This window comes from Piliocolobus tephrosceles, chromosome 5, assembly GCF_002776525.5.
Source record: "Piliocolobus tephrosceles isolate RC106 chromosome 5, ASM277652v3, whole genome shotgun sequence".
In the NCBI taxonomy this organism is placed as follows: Eukaryota; Metazoa; Chordata; class Mammalia; order Primates; family Cercopithecidae; genus Piliocolobus; species Piliocolobus tephrosceles.
The window spans coordinates 30878598-30894029 of NC_045438.1; the positions used below are offsets into that span (position 1 = coordinate 30878598).

The 15432-nt window shown below is 37.7% G+C and overlaps 1 long non-coding RNA gene across 1 annotated transcript; it reads left to right on the forward strand.

The window, feature by feature from the left end:
- Positions 1 to 502: 502 nt before the first annotated feature.
- On the forward strand, positions 503 to 13380 carry LOC111554880. The gene is made up of 2 exons (XR_002735359.1): positions 503 to 1004; positions 12548 to 13380. It is a non-coding gene; the product is annotated as an uncharacterized LOC111554880 (long non-coding RNA).
- Positions 13381 to 15432: the final 2052 nt, after the last annotated feature.

The following is a 15432-nucleotide window of genomic DNA, read 5'->3' on the forward strand; positions in this document are numbered from 1 at the left end:
CCAATTTAGAAGAATAGTTTAGGCAAAGTACAAAAGAGGAAATGTTATTTATATGAGCTCATTTCTACTCACCAAAAAATTTAAAAATTAAACTCAAGACCCAACAACTTTTTCCTTTCCTCAGTCCAACATGAGAGGCTTACACATATATCCCTTTTCCCCAAACTTGCGAACTTGTCTAATATGTAATCCCAAGTTTATAAGCTTCCCTTAGAAAAAGTTCTATTTCATTTCTATAAATCATACTTCTCTTGTTTTATAATCCTTGAAATGGATAGTGCTGCCTCATCTTAGATGAGGCATTCAACAGCTTTAATTTCTAAGTTATAAATTATTATTTCTTCTTCTTTAAAAATCTTAGAGGTAAATCTGTCTGTTTCACATAGGAAGCCAGTGGAGTTGTTCCTCATGCTTTCCCCACGAAGCTGCATCTGAAGGGCTTCCTCATCCCCCTGTGATCACAAGTCACACCTCACAGATTCATTTCCTTATAGAATGACTTCAGAAAGCCAGCGTTTTTAATAAATAGGAAGTAAATTATATTTAATGACTAAATTCTCACCTGAAGTTGATACTAATATTATGATAACTCTCTTGTGCCCTATTTTGGTCTTTTAAAGTTCTTTGCTGTACATCTAAGAAAATCAGAATATCAGTAGACTCCTCGTGCAGTCTGAGAAGGCAATTTCCTAGCTGGTTTGACTTAAGGGGTTCCAGAAGGCATTCTTATCTCACATATTCTGTTGATCAGTCAGCAACTGAAATTCCAACTAATGGATTCCATTCTTCCAGTTAAGACATCATCTCCAGAAAACTGTGCTACTTGGCATCCAGCAGTGCCCAAGTATTATTTAACCCATTAGAACCTGTGACAACATCAGCTTTATTTCCTGGACCTCAGCCTGGAACAAAGGAGAGCTACACTTGGATAGTAAATACAAGTGATCTGGATAGATTATGCTGGAAAAAGAAGCCTGGAGTGGGCAGTACAGTGGGAGAACAAGGTAAGAATCAGGTAAAGACTGCCAAAAAACGCTATCACTGAATCACAGCTTTCTCTTGTTTTGGGGGTCTGTATTTATATTACTTGTCTCTCAAGCATCCTTAATATATTTATTTACTTTCTCAAAAGTCTTTGCTGTCATTAATCTATTTGGATTTTCAAACTGAGTCAGAAGCATACATTATGATATCATTAACTGGAGGGCATGCTAGAATCAAAATGCCCTTCTGGAATAAGTCTACATTCGAGTAAGTAAAAAACTTAAGGGGAAAAACAGGAGAGCTACTACTCAACTTTTATGGTGGTTTACATATGTTAGGTGAGGCAAGAAAGAGGTAGAATGTAAAAGAAAAGGAAATTTAGGTCATTTTTTAGGCTAAGAAAAATCAAGTTGGGGGAATTCAAGGACTGGAAACACCAGTACAAAGCTAAAGATACACTTTAATCCCAGAGATGTCTCTTAGAAAATATAGTAGTGGTTATAGAGATAGGCTGTTGGTGATGACAATGCTAGGGCCAGAGCAATGTTTCTGAAGAAAGCAACATCCTTTATCTTACTATCATTGGAGAGGTAGACTGATTGTATGGCACTTTTATTGATACTACTAGAAAATTATGCAAGACATCTCACAGAGCAGAATCAGACTTGCAGCCTATGATAGAACAGAAGACCGTCTGCAACATCAAAGAAATACAGAAGATTTTATGGTTTGCTGCTTGTTTGTCTACAAGGGAAATGCCTGAAGGCCTGAAGTATATATTACATGTAGTTTAGCTGCACTTAGAGGAAAAACTTGGATTTCTAACTTGTGTCAAACAAAGAATGCATTGTCCTTGGTCCATATTGATTGGTGAAACACAGAAATTTTCCATTTATTATTCACTTTAATGTTGCATTTATTTATTTTTGACTACAGTTTGTTTTTTAATTTCATTATACCTGTTTTCATTCATGCAGTGAAATCACTCCTTATCCTTGGGAGAAAATGACAAGAAACGACAGCCACGGAATCTTCCTCTGGATATGGGAACAAAAATAGCTCTCAGAATAAATAGTGGCCACACCCAGGTAACTTCTTCATGAGGTGGCTTGGTGACTTCACAAGATAGGCCCCACCCGACCCATATGGGATGAGCACCATCTGGGCTGACCTCCTCTTTCGGGGTCTGTAATTACTGTACAAAGATGAAGGTGCATCTGTGAAAGCAAACTTTGTCAAGATCTCAGTGACACACTCTGCTTTTCCAAATTACCTCAATTGGCAGTGTATATTAGAGTCATGGAATGTCTCTGGAAAGATACATAGGAGACCTAGTGACATTGGATCCTTGTGGCTAGAGAGACACTGTGTAAGTGCATCAGAGAGGATGACTTTTCACTGTGCACTCCTTCAGACCACCGGAAATTCGGAAATGTATATGGTTGGTGTGCATGTATTATCTCCTTAAAACTAGCTAGCTACCTATCTATCTACCTACCTACCCACCTACCTTCCTACCCAGCTAATTAATTAGCTAACCAAATTTATAAGGTGTTAAAAAAAAAAAAAAGAAAGAAAAGCCAAATAACTGGAAACACTTAGATCTTCCTCTGTTGCTATTTAGCTAACTGTTCAATTTAACTCTTAAATAAGTTATTTCCTCTGAGTTTTTTTTTTTTTTTTTCTTCCACAGAAACTCTGCACCTAAGCAACACTAGTTTCCTTGTCCTTCCTCAAACATGCCAGGCACATCCCAGCCTCAGCTCCTTTGCAAAAACAATTTCCAATGCCTGGAAAAATCTTGTTTTTGTTATCTCCATGGCTTGCACTTTGCTTAGTTTAAGTCTTGACTCAAATATCACTTTCTCAATAAGGCCTACCTTGACTCTCCTATTTAAAATTGCAAACTTAATACCCCAGAATTCCTCATTCATTTTATCTTTCATAGTAATGATCTTCTTTTTTTTTTTTTTTTTTTTGAGATGGAGTTTTGCTCTCGTTGCCCAGTCTGGAGCGCAATGGCATGATCTCAGCTCACCGCAACCTCTGCCCTCCAGGTTCAAGCGATTCTCCTGCTTCGGCCTCCTTAGTTGGGATTACAGGCATGTGCTACCACACCTGGCTGATTTTGTATTTTTAGGTGAGATGGGGTTTCTCCATGTTCGTCAGTCTGGTCTCAAAGTCCCGACCTCAGGTGATCCACCCTTCTTGGCCTCCCAAAGTGCTGGGGTTACAGGCAAGCCACCGCACCCGGCCGTAATGATCTTCTTTTTAAAGTACTATATAAGCATCTTAGTACTTAACATCTTTATTGTCTGTATCAAACTCTAGAACCAAGCTCCAGGAAGGCAAGGATTTGTCCTCAAATCTTTTGCTCATTGTTGCTTCCCCCAGCACCTAAGTACTGCTTAGCACTTATAGCTTTTCAAGAAATAATTGCTGAGTAAATAGAAGAACTAATGAGTTTTGCTTTCTAAATTTTTTATTCTTGATTGAATATTATTAAATGATTTGAGACTGACACATCTAGTTTTTAATTTGACGATTATTGTTAAGTTTTCCAAAAACAGATTTCAATGTATATTTTGAAAATAAATTCAAGAATAGCATTTTCTAAAAATGGCCAAGAGATATATGAAAAGATGTTCAACATCACTAGTCATCAGAGAAATGCAAATGAAAACCACAATGAACCTCACACCCATTAGAATGGCTGTTATCCAAAAAGCAAAAGATAAAAAGTGTTGGTGAGGATCTGGAGAAAAGAGAACACTTGTACACTGTTAGCGGGCATGCAAATGGGTGCAGCTGCTTTGGTTGCTATGGAAAACAGCATGGAGGCTCCTCAAAAAATTAAAAATAGAACTATCATATGATTCAGTAATCCCGTGTCTGTTATTGATCCAAAAGAATTGAAAGAAAGATCTCAAAAAGGTAATTGAACTCTCACGTTCACTGTGGCATTATTCACAATGACCAAGACATGTAATCAATTTAAATGTCCATCGACTGATGAATGGATAAAGAAATGTGTATATACATATGATTAATATTATTTAAACTTTGAAAAGAAGGAATCCTGCCATTGGTGACAACATGGATGAATCTGGAGGACATTATGCTAGTGAAATAAGCCAGGCACAGAAAGACAAATATTGTATGATTTAAGTTATACATGGAATCTAAAACAGTCAAACTCATAGTAGTAGAGAATAAAATGATGGTTACCAGAAGTTGGAGGGGGTGGTGAGAGAAATGGGAAGTTGTTGCTCAAAGTGCACAAAGTTTCTGTTATACACAATGAATAAGCCCTAGAGATCTACCGTACAGTGTAGTGTCCATAGTTATGAGTACTGTATTATATACTTAAACATTTGGTAAGAGGAAAGATCTTATGTTAAGTGTTCTTATCACAAATAATAATAATAAAGAGGGTGAGAGAAAACTTTTGGAGACAATGGATAGGTTTATTGCATAGATTGTGGTGATAATTTCACAGATGGGTACTTATCTCCAAACTCAAATTGTATACATTCAGTATGTGCTGTTATTTTTTGTCGGTTATACCTTTAAAAAGTGGGGTTTTTAAGTGATCTTCTCTAATTGTGAAGTACACCTTTTTCCACTTGACAACTTGTTTGCCTGGCCCATATCCTAATCTTTGTTAACAGATCCTTAACATCTAGATTATTGTTATTAAGATACCATTTTCTGTTGATCAATTTTTAACTTTGGAGGATATCTTTAAGATAATCATTCTCTTTTGAACAAATGTATCATCATTATTTGAATGTATCCATGTTTATAAGCTTTCAACACTCATCACCTGAAACAGGTTTCGTTTCATCAACTAGAGTAGTTAACTAGTGACTTCAACCAGAAGGAGACTTAAACATAGGGAATTAGGCACCAAAAAAGTCCATTTGAGGAGTGAGGGCCAGACAAAGCCACTGTAACCTTTGAGGAATTCAGGAAGTTGCAAGAATCATAGGAAACCACCCCATGACTCTTGATCTCAGCAACAGCTGTGGCACTGGGGCAGGTTATCAGCAGATTTCCCAGAAGCTGCTGTAAAACCCTGTATCTGTTGTCTGTTCCATTCCCCACATTGCCCACTACTGCTAAAAAGGAAATAACAGCTTCTACTTCTCCCCTTTCTGTAGAAATTGTCTTTCCCAACGTGCTCTAATTTATAAACGAGCAAAGGATTTCCATTTTCAAACCCCACAGGTTCCTCAATGTACAGATTTCCATAAGCCTCAAACCTGAAAGAAATAGAAAGCAAATTGAATTCCTCCTCAAAAGTCTACCAGTTTGTTTTGGTGGTCACTGCTACTAAGTGCTACTGATGTGCACATTCTGTAGGTAAACCCCAAAGATGAGCACATCATGTTCATGTCTCTCTTCCTTAATGACCATGGCATGCTCATCCAGATTGTCTTTTTCTACTCCCAACACAGTGAATATCATGGGAAGCAATCCTAAAAAGTTACAGAACATAATTCATATAATATGCCTGTACCATAGGTTAAGAAAATCAGCAAATATTGTTCTTTTAATTTAATAATTGTCCATTATTGGCCAGGCATAGTGGTTCATGCCTGTAATCTCAGCACTTTGGGAGCCCAAGCTGGGCAGATCGCTTGAGTCCAGGAGTTCAAGACCAGCCTAAGCAACATGGTAAAACCCTGTCTACCCAAAACACACCCACACAAAATAGCCAGGCATGCTTGTAGCATGCCTGTGGTCCCAGCTACTGAGGAGGATGAAGTGGGAGTATTGCTTGAGCCTGGGAAGTCAAGACTGTAGGGAGCCATGATTGCACCACTGCACTCCAGCCTGGGTGACAGAGAGATCCTGTCTCAAAATAATAATAATAATAATAATAATAATAATAATCCATTATATTTCTTATAAGTCCCCTCTCTACCTCAGTTGCCTTGCCTATAAGAAGAGGATATAATAGTACTTATTTTATAAGATTATTGTGAGAATTAAATGAAACTTCATCTGCCTATCTACCTAGCTATGTATTTATGTATGTAAGATGTATGTATGTATGTATGTATGTATCTATCTATCTAGAGTTTGGAAGAGTGCCTGGACCACTGTAAACGCATAGTACAAGATAGCTACTATTATTACCATTGCTGTTGTCATCATAATCATCACTCTTTTCTGTAAAAACTAATGGATTTATATGTCAGATAAATATGTTGAACTTAATTCTCTTTACATGTCCCTGAACCTATTTATGCCTTTTCCATGGTCTCTTGCTGTGAAACATGTGGTTCTTCCCTGCTTAAATATGGACTTGGCCATGTGACATGTTTCGGTCAACAGCATACGAGCAGAAGTGACAATTTGGCAGTTCTAAGCCTAGGTCTTAAAAGCTCTGCAAGTGCACTTCCACTTGCATCTTTGCATTTCCGCCACTGACATGAGAAGATTCCCTTTAGGTCACTCTTACCCCTTCAGCCTGGGCCCCAGAATGAATACACATAGGCCAGAGATGCATTGGTCAATTCACAGAATCACAGTGAGAAACAAAGCCACCAGCCATGTCCAACCTAGATCATTGGAACCCCATCCTTCCCACAATAGATGTAAACAATAAGTGATTGCTGTTTAAAGCCTCTGAACTCTGGGGTAGTTTGTTATGCAGCAGTGGTGAACTAATACACTTTATTTCAGATGCACCTACCAGTGACTGAGTCAAATGATGACATCTGCTCTTCAACCAAGTCATATTGCATGTTTTGCCCAAATGCTGGCCATGACTCTTTGTGAACGTTGCACAGAGTAGCGTTGCAAGGACTTGAGTGGGTTTGGGGAGAGGCAAGGATCGGTGCCAGTTTCTGCCTTCTGTTTTTTGCCACCTTCAACAGTCTGCCAGCTGCTGCAGCTGCCCCTTTTGGACAAATGATATGATATCCTGGGTATTAGCCTAAATGGTATCACACATGTAAAGAGCCACAGCTGCTATTTGTTGTGCTTCTTGCTGTTCTTGGCTCTGTTGCATTGCCTAAGGGTGGCGTAGATTTCTACACACGAAGTATGGCTTTCCAAGATTCACAGATAGAACTTTGATCAATGCAGCCACTAATGATGATGACTGTGCATGGGAAAGTAGGGTAGAATCATTTCTGAACAGCCTACAATATTTTTAGAGTAAGAAGAATATAAATTAGTTAATCATATAAACATGCATGCTATATCATTGTATGGTTTTCAGGGAAAAGCTAAGACCTCACCTATATTGTTAATGTGTGTATATATATATATATATTTTTTAACATTATTTAATGAGCTAATTTTTGCTTCCTTTGTATATTCATGTTAGCATAACGTAGATAAATCTCATGAGTTAATTATTCACTAAATCGAATTTATAATTAGTTTCCATTTCTAAGTAAAAGGTTGAATTGTTCTGCATGAGTTGTGTGGAATAATTGAAAATCATTATTAATTAGTACATGCTGCTGGTGACAGAGATCCCTCTCAAAAATTTCTGAACTTGGTTTGAAACATAAAAATAAGAAAATAAGAATAAACATAAGTTCAATCTACAATCCATAGAAAAGACATTGTATTTCTATTCCTTTTAAAACTTAACCAAAAGTCTTTATTTATTCACCACATTTGTCAGTGCAATGCAGATGGGAAAAGGAATAAAGGAAGAAAAAAAATTATATATATGGCTCAGCTACAGGGCGATACTTTAAGAGAGTGGAACATAACCCTGCTGTAGAGCACTTTCAATGAAAATATAGACAAAGAAATGTATAGTGTAGTTGTTCTCGACCCTGGTTGCAAATTAAGTACGTGGAGAGCTTTCCAAAATTATCGATGCTGAACTCCACCCAAGATTTCTAATTTAGTTGGTCCTGGCTGGGACCAAGGAATTGTTACTTTATGGAAGCTCCCAAGGAATTCCAATGTGTGGACTTAGATGCAGTACTAGTAAGATATTTTGAAATCATCATAATTCCAAGAGGATGCTAACATGGTTACAATGACTAATTTCAGATTTCTTCAGAGGGGGTTCATAGAGGAATTGAGCTTAGAAGTAGAGCCTTAAAGGAAAGAAGCTACATCATGGAATGACATGAAAAATTATTTTTCTCTTTAAATCAGTTACATAATTTGGGTTTTCTCAAGTTTTGCCATTTTAATCAGCGGAACTTAGATTAATTAACTTGCAAGATGCTTATCTTTGCTTATTAATTTCCTCTATTGGTATTTTTACTTGCTATCAATTGAGATTGCTTTTTCATATCTGTCTTCTTCTGTAAAGTGATGACTTCAGTCAGAAGTGTGCTGGAGCAGTTTGCAGAGCCTTGCAAAATTGATGGTGCCTATCTGTTTCCAGCTTTATATGTTCATCAATGCCAGGTTGGTAGATTGAAATCAGCCGTGATAAAAGTGTCTACACTATGGAAATTGGCAAATACTAAAAATCATCAGATACTCTCTCACCCCAGACATGGTTAATCATTCAATAGCACACAACCGATTTCAGTGGAAGAGAGTTATGGTACATAAATGATTTTTAGTTCTTTATGTTAGATGTCTTAAAATTGTAAGTCTCAACTTTCGAGTACCTATTAATCTCCAAAAAATTAAACCTATATTTTACAAGAAAGCCTCTTCTGTATTTTTTATTATATTTCCTTTTGAATCCTCCTCCCCATTTCACTCTTACCACCTAAAACAGAAACTCCCACATCTTCTACACTCAGAGGAGATTTACTTGCCTTAGCTTAAGAATCATTTTATGTTTTCTCATGCCTACATTCATACTGCCCCATACCACAGTTTTCAGGTTTTAATTTAAGCTCCACAGCAGCCCTTTTCTGTTTGATGAGAAAAGATAACCAAGAAAATAAATTAGGAGTCTTATGATTGACCCTATTTTTTTTGTTATTCAAGGAAACCCAAAATGAAGCAAAATAACAAAAAATTGCCAAGGAAAACATTTTCAGCCATTTCAATTACTGTTTTAATTGGCTGGGTCTGGCTGCCAGATTATCCTGTAATCTCTACAAGAATGTTATTTGGAAAAAGCTGAAATATGCCCTGCATAGAAGCCACATCCATCCCTTCAGCACATTCTAGTTGGAATAACTTTCTCTCGGCATACTGGAATCATATTGGAGTAAAATTGGCAGTTCTTGAAAAAACTTAATCCATAGATTATATAAAAACATAATTCACTATCAGGATATTATTGACAAGTCTCAAAAATGTAGTGTGCCTGAATCCAAGATAAAGAAAAGTAATGATATTGTGATATTTGTACAAATACCTTTAGACAATGTGTAGGCTTGTCTGTGCATATTTGTGTGTGCACAACTGGGTATGTGCTTTGACTGTGTGTGTCTGTGTATTAAATAATAGGACAATAGAATGAGGAGAATGGTTGAAGTTATTTGAATGGTTTCATAAAAACTTCTTGGGCTGTGGGATGTGTTTTACTAAGATTACACCAAGAAATGGCGCCGGCTGCTTATCAGACTTGTGGGTTCAAAGAAAGGAAATCTTTTCTTGTTTGTTTCAATTAAATGGGCCTTGAAAACATTGCTATTAAAAATAGATGATTACACCCTCAGATTGCCATTTTGATGTGTTCTCATACAAGTGGGATGAAGAGCTACTGTGCACATTTAAAAAAACTATTTGTACTCAGGTTCCACACATGAACTCTAGAAAATGCACACAAAAAAATGTACGTGACTCTGGCAACCAATTTTTTTTTTTTTTACTCTAGACTGTTCTCCTTTTTTAATTTGGGTTCTTTTGCACAGTATTGAAATTATGAAGCCCTGGAACAGCAGCAGCAGCACTCTCTGAGGGCCTGCTAAAAAGGCAGAATCTCAGGCCCCATTCAGACCACCTGGATCAAAATCTGCAATGTAACAAAATCTCCTGATATGATAATATTGGAGAAGCACAGGCCTAAATTATTTTGACTATTTATTTAGAAGTGAAAGCAAATAGGTATATCTACTCAGTACCTACATCAAGAATCTTATAGAAACTATAGTATTTCCTGGAGTATTTATCATTAGCTTTAAGTATAACATACTCTGTGATGTTTCAGCAATTAGTAAAAACACCATCCACCCATTTTTTCAAAAGTTGTATTGCCAAGATTATTAAACCTGTTGCATGCACTTCCAGATTGCGATGACTATGCGGTTGTAGTCAGAAGTTGTGGCTGCTGAGAGGAACTACTTCTGTGAGAATCTATTCTGTGGTGTCACAAAGTGGTGCGGAAAAGTTTGTTAATACTTAATATGGTTCAATCACTGCACATATACTCTGATCAGCTTTTATACAGGAGCAGCAGAGAAAGAAGTAGCTTGCAAGGCCCAGTGTGCAGGACTTAAATCATAATGGTGCTAATTCACTAAAAAATCACAAATCTGATTAATCTTTAGATCTGAAGTTACTGAGAGAGAGGATGGGGATGGAAGGAGAGAGAGAGAGGGAAAGAAAGAAAGAAAGTGAGTTGGGGGAGAGAGAGGGAGAAATTGGTGGAGGAAGAGAGATGGAGAGAGAGAGAAGAAAGATCCACTACCTAAGAATGATGATGATGATGATGATAATGATGATGATGATGATGATGATGAATGTGTTTTCAAAACCCTCTCCTGTTTCCAGTTCTTCAAACAGTTGTTCCTACTTGTTGGACTTCATTACAGCCAATTGCAGTCTGAATAGAAAGAAACACAAAACTATATACCAAAACTATTCTGAGTGTCTGAAAAAAAAAAAATGAGACTGATCAGTTAAATCGAGAATTCTCAAAGCCTGAGAGTTCTGTATCCCTCTGTTTCCACATTAAAACACTTTCCTCCTAAGATCCATGACACAAGGAAAGCTACAGCCAAATGCAAATCTTCATTCCTATGTAGTCCTCTCCTGAGTGCCTGTCTTCTTTCTTATCTTGGTGAACCTTCAGAACACCCTGGAAGGATATGGAAACCACCATTTTATCTCCCAGTTCTTCTCCTTCCCTCCCCCAAAAAGATCAGCCTGGAGTCAGTTCCCAACTTTCTCACTTCTGGTTCCTCTGAATTTTCCAGACCCAAGGAGTTCTTCTTAAACAACTTACCAACACCCAACTCCATCCTCAGAGAGAGGAAGACCCTCCGAAAGGCCCAGGAACCTGAGCGATACAGCAGTTAGGAACACAGGGCTCCAGCAACAGAGAGATCAGGGTTTGTGTCCCAGCTTAGTAGCTTGGTGGCTTTGGACAAGATAGTTCTTCTAAGTTTTTTTCCTCTATAAAAAAACCCCGTCTATTTCAGAAAATGTTGTGAATATTAAACAAAAGATTGTACAGTGCAAGTTCTTAGGAAATGTGTATAATAAATGGTAACTCCTCTTTCTCCCACACTACCTCCAAGTTTCTTTTCTCTCTCCCCTTTCTCTCCTTCAGTTTTTTCCTTCTCTCCATTTACCTACACTAATTTCCCTCTTCTGCCTTCACCACTCTTCATGCCCAAGCTCAAAATGCTCACAAGCAAAATATCACAAGCCAAAATAATGTTTCAGCAAAAAAGAGTCGCAGATCCCCAAAGACCATGTGTCCACAGGGACCATCAACTATTTCTTACATTTCTGTTTAATGATCCATTTACTTCTATAACCTATAGTTTCCTCAATTTCCCACAAGCATTTGTGGTGCTCAGGTTTAATAGGATCTGGCTGAATGAACACCACACAGAATGAATACTTCAACTTCCCTCAATCTTTGCTGTTTCCAATGAAATTGTATGGCATTATCAGACTTGAGTGTAATTCTGTTATCTCTCCTGTATCTCTTGACTTCTTCATCCCACACGGAGACTTCCCTGTAAAGACTGAGTAGAGTGTGGAATGAGACCGACACATTAACAATGCCTGAACCTCTTAGCAACCAGAATTCCAATCGAAAACTGAACATGACAATCCTTTAAAAGTCCACATGCTTTTTAGCACATTGTTGTCCCCTTTTAGAGCAGCACTTTTCAACTTCCTGTCCTGGCATCGAGTTGTTTAAATCAATGACCATAAAGTGTATTGGTTCTAATAATTCTTAGAATACTGAGTTGTGAATGAGTTCGTTTTTATAATACCAATTAAAATGATTTAAAGTTTATTCTAGTGGTAGTATTTCTCTCAGTGCTGGGTCTGAATGTGTCCTTCCAAAATTCATATGCTAAAATCTAACCTTCAAGGTGAGTGTAGTAAATAGTGGGACCTTTGGAATGTGATTAGGTTATGAGGGCAGAGCCCTCATGGGTAAGAATATTTTTGCCATTATAAAAGAAGCCTGGGGGAGCTTGTTCACCTCTCCCACAGTGTAAAGATGCAGTTAGAGGGTGCCATCTTTGAAGCAGAGAGGAGGCCCTCATCAGACACTGAATCTGTGGTGCATTGATCATAGACTTCCCAGCCTCCAAAACTGTGAGCAATAAATTTCTGTTATGTATAAATTACCCAGTCTAAAGTATTTTGTTTTAGCAGCACAAATGGACTAAGACCGTCGCTTGCATTCTGATGTGCTTTGCAGGAGAGAATGGAGTTGTAGCAGACTGCTCAGGAATTGTACATCAACCAGTAGCTTCTGTCTCAGCTAAGCATGGGAGACTGATACTGATGAGCCATTAACAATAGTGGAGATTCTGAATCACTGAAGCACTTGATAAAAGAAATGTTGTGGGTGCTGTGAAAACCCACATATGCCCATGAGAGTATATTGAGTTTATAAGTGTTGTTGCTTAGTGTGTCACAGAGAAGTTTATGAGAAACTGTTTGGAGTAAGAAACAGCATAGAAGTTTCAGCCTGAAAGGGCTTATTTAGTCACTGATCATCAGAAACAATTACTTTTTACCTTAACCTAGATTTGTAATAGCAAGATGCATTAAATTCATTCACTGAAGTGAAACCTTAGCAAATCTTTAAGTAGTACTCTAAAGTGATGAAAGGTGTTTACATTTACTAATGTAAATTTCTTGTGGAGATAGAGTTTTTATTCTTCATGAATCACAAGACTGCTGAAGAGGGAACCATTGCTTGTTCTACACTGCTCCATTCTAAATGTTCGTTTCTCCCAATATTCATATGCTGAAATTCTAACCCCCAAGAAAATAGTATTAGGAGGTGGGGCCTTTGGGACATGACAAAGTCATGAGGATGAAGCCCTCAAGAATAAGATTCATGGTCTTATAAAGGAGAACCAGAAAGATCCCTCATTTCTTCAATCATGTGAAGACACATGAACAAGAAGACGGCCAGCTATGAACTAGGTCTTGGGTCCTCGCCAGACGCTGAATCTGCCAACACTTTGATCTTGGATTTCCTAGCCTGCAGAACTGTGAGAGATACATTTCTTTTCTTCATAATCCACTCAGTCTAAGGTCCTTTGTTCTAGCAGCCTGAATGTACTAAGACATAACACTCCCTTGGCGTTTTATTGTTGAGTAAGGAGGAAGGGTAGGTCTTTTATTGTTGAGTAAGCAGGGGAAGGTCTTTAAGCAGGAGGGGAAGACTTTTGGGTGAGCACCATGTGCTTATTGCTGCTTGGAGTGGACTCTTTCTCACCCTCTATTTATGTGTTAAGTGGAGTAGGATGTGATTGGGCAAGTGGTTTTTAGCTACATTAAAGTGTCTGTGGGAATTGACTTCTTTGGGCTGTGTAAGAGACACTGAATACCATTTCATGAACACTGAAAAAGAAGTCTCTCTTTAGATAAACATTTAGCAGAGCAAGGATTTTGGAGATGCTAATTAATACCTTACATTTATATAGAACATATCCATTTTATACTTTGCAAGATATGATTTTATATAACCTGACATGGCAGCCAAGATGCAGAAATCAAAGTAAGAGTCACATTCAGTGAGAGTAGTATTCCCACAGCAGGAAATAATTATGGTCAGCAATGTGGGAGGAGAGTCATCCCAAAGTTAGCTGACTAGAGTGGATTAAGTTCACATCTGGCTAATGAGACTACCCAAAAATGAGTCTGGGAATGCATGGGAGCGTTCGACAGTGCTGTCATTTTGTTCTGTCCTTGTGAGCCTCAGCTGGCAGTGTTTCATTGGTGCATTCATTATGACATCATTTTATGGATGAGCAATTTGCAGGCCAAAAAGACCCGAGACTCCCTGGGGGGAAGGGAAATGCCACAGACATCCATGGTCTTGGATGCTCAGTGAGTAAACTGGGATTTTCAAGCAGTTCCTAGGGCCTGAGAAATAGTTGGTCATAACCCAGGCCTACACCCTTTTGCCTGAGCTGTTTCAGGGAGGAGTTGGATACATCTACACATCCCATACTGGCCTCACATGTCCCTAATACATTAGAGCAAAGAAAAGTAGTAGGACAGGAGTTGTTGCTATATTGAACTTAACTCTTTAATGGAATATGCTGATGTGAGGAGCCTGAAGATTAGACTTTTTTTGCCTTGTTTCACTGATGCCAATTAGCACTGTGTCATAATGTTGGCATGCATGAGACAGAAGCAGTTTTACTCTAGGAAGAGAAATAAATTCAAGAAATTTTTTTTCCTATATATATAAGCCTTCATATATTGCACTATTTTAAGTATTATATGGAAAGATGCACTTTCAGCTCTCATTCTTTACATACACACACACACACACACACAATTACTCGTCCTGGACATCCTATCTACTTTCCTGTATTAACCTCTCATAACTCTCAGAATTTTGCATGTTATCTAAAATAGGCTTACTTCTGTCCATCATACCTTTATTCCACATTTCCACCACTGTCCCAGCCTAGTATCACCACACTCCATCCGTACTTCTTCAAGACAACTGAAAAGACATGAAAAGCCTCCTTCAAGACAACTGAAAAGTTGGATATGAAATATCCAGCTAGACAATGACTCTGTCTCTTAGCTTCTAGAGACTTGCTTTTGCCTCTCTCATTCTACATTCCATTCCATCTTGTGTTATCATTTGAGCACATACACAAAAATATGGGGTACACACTTAAATGTATGTTAACATTTGGAAGTGATTTATTAGCTGTTATCACAGGCAGCTTTGTTTTTGAAAGAAAAAGCTGATCTGTATTTTTCATTTCAATTAACTTGGCTTCTCTTTGTGTGACTGAACACAACTAATCAAAATATTATATGCATATACATAGAGTCAGGTAATATAAAGACCATATAGAGAAGCTACTGTATTTGCAAACTGATCATACTACTATAATCCCTTGCTTTGGCAATAATATCCATGGATGTCAAAGTCAGAGATACGATTTGCTAGAGGGCTCATGAGAATCATGCTTTTTGGTCTATTGAAACTGTTCTAACTAAATCTAATCAGTTTTGGGGGGTGGTTACATGATGTCAAGTTAGATATTAGCTGAACATAAATAAATGAATGGTATTCTTTACTTGTATAGATACCATTAGTTC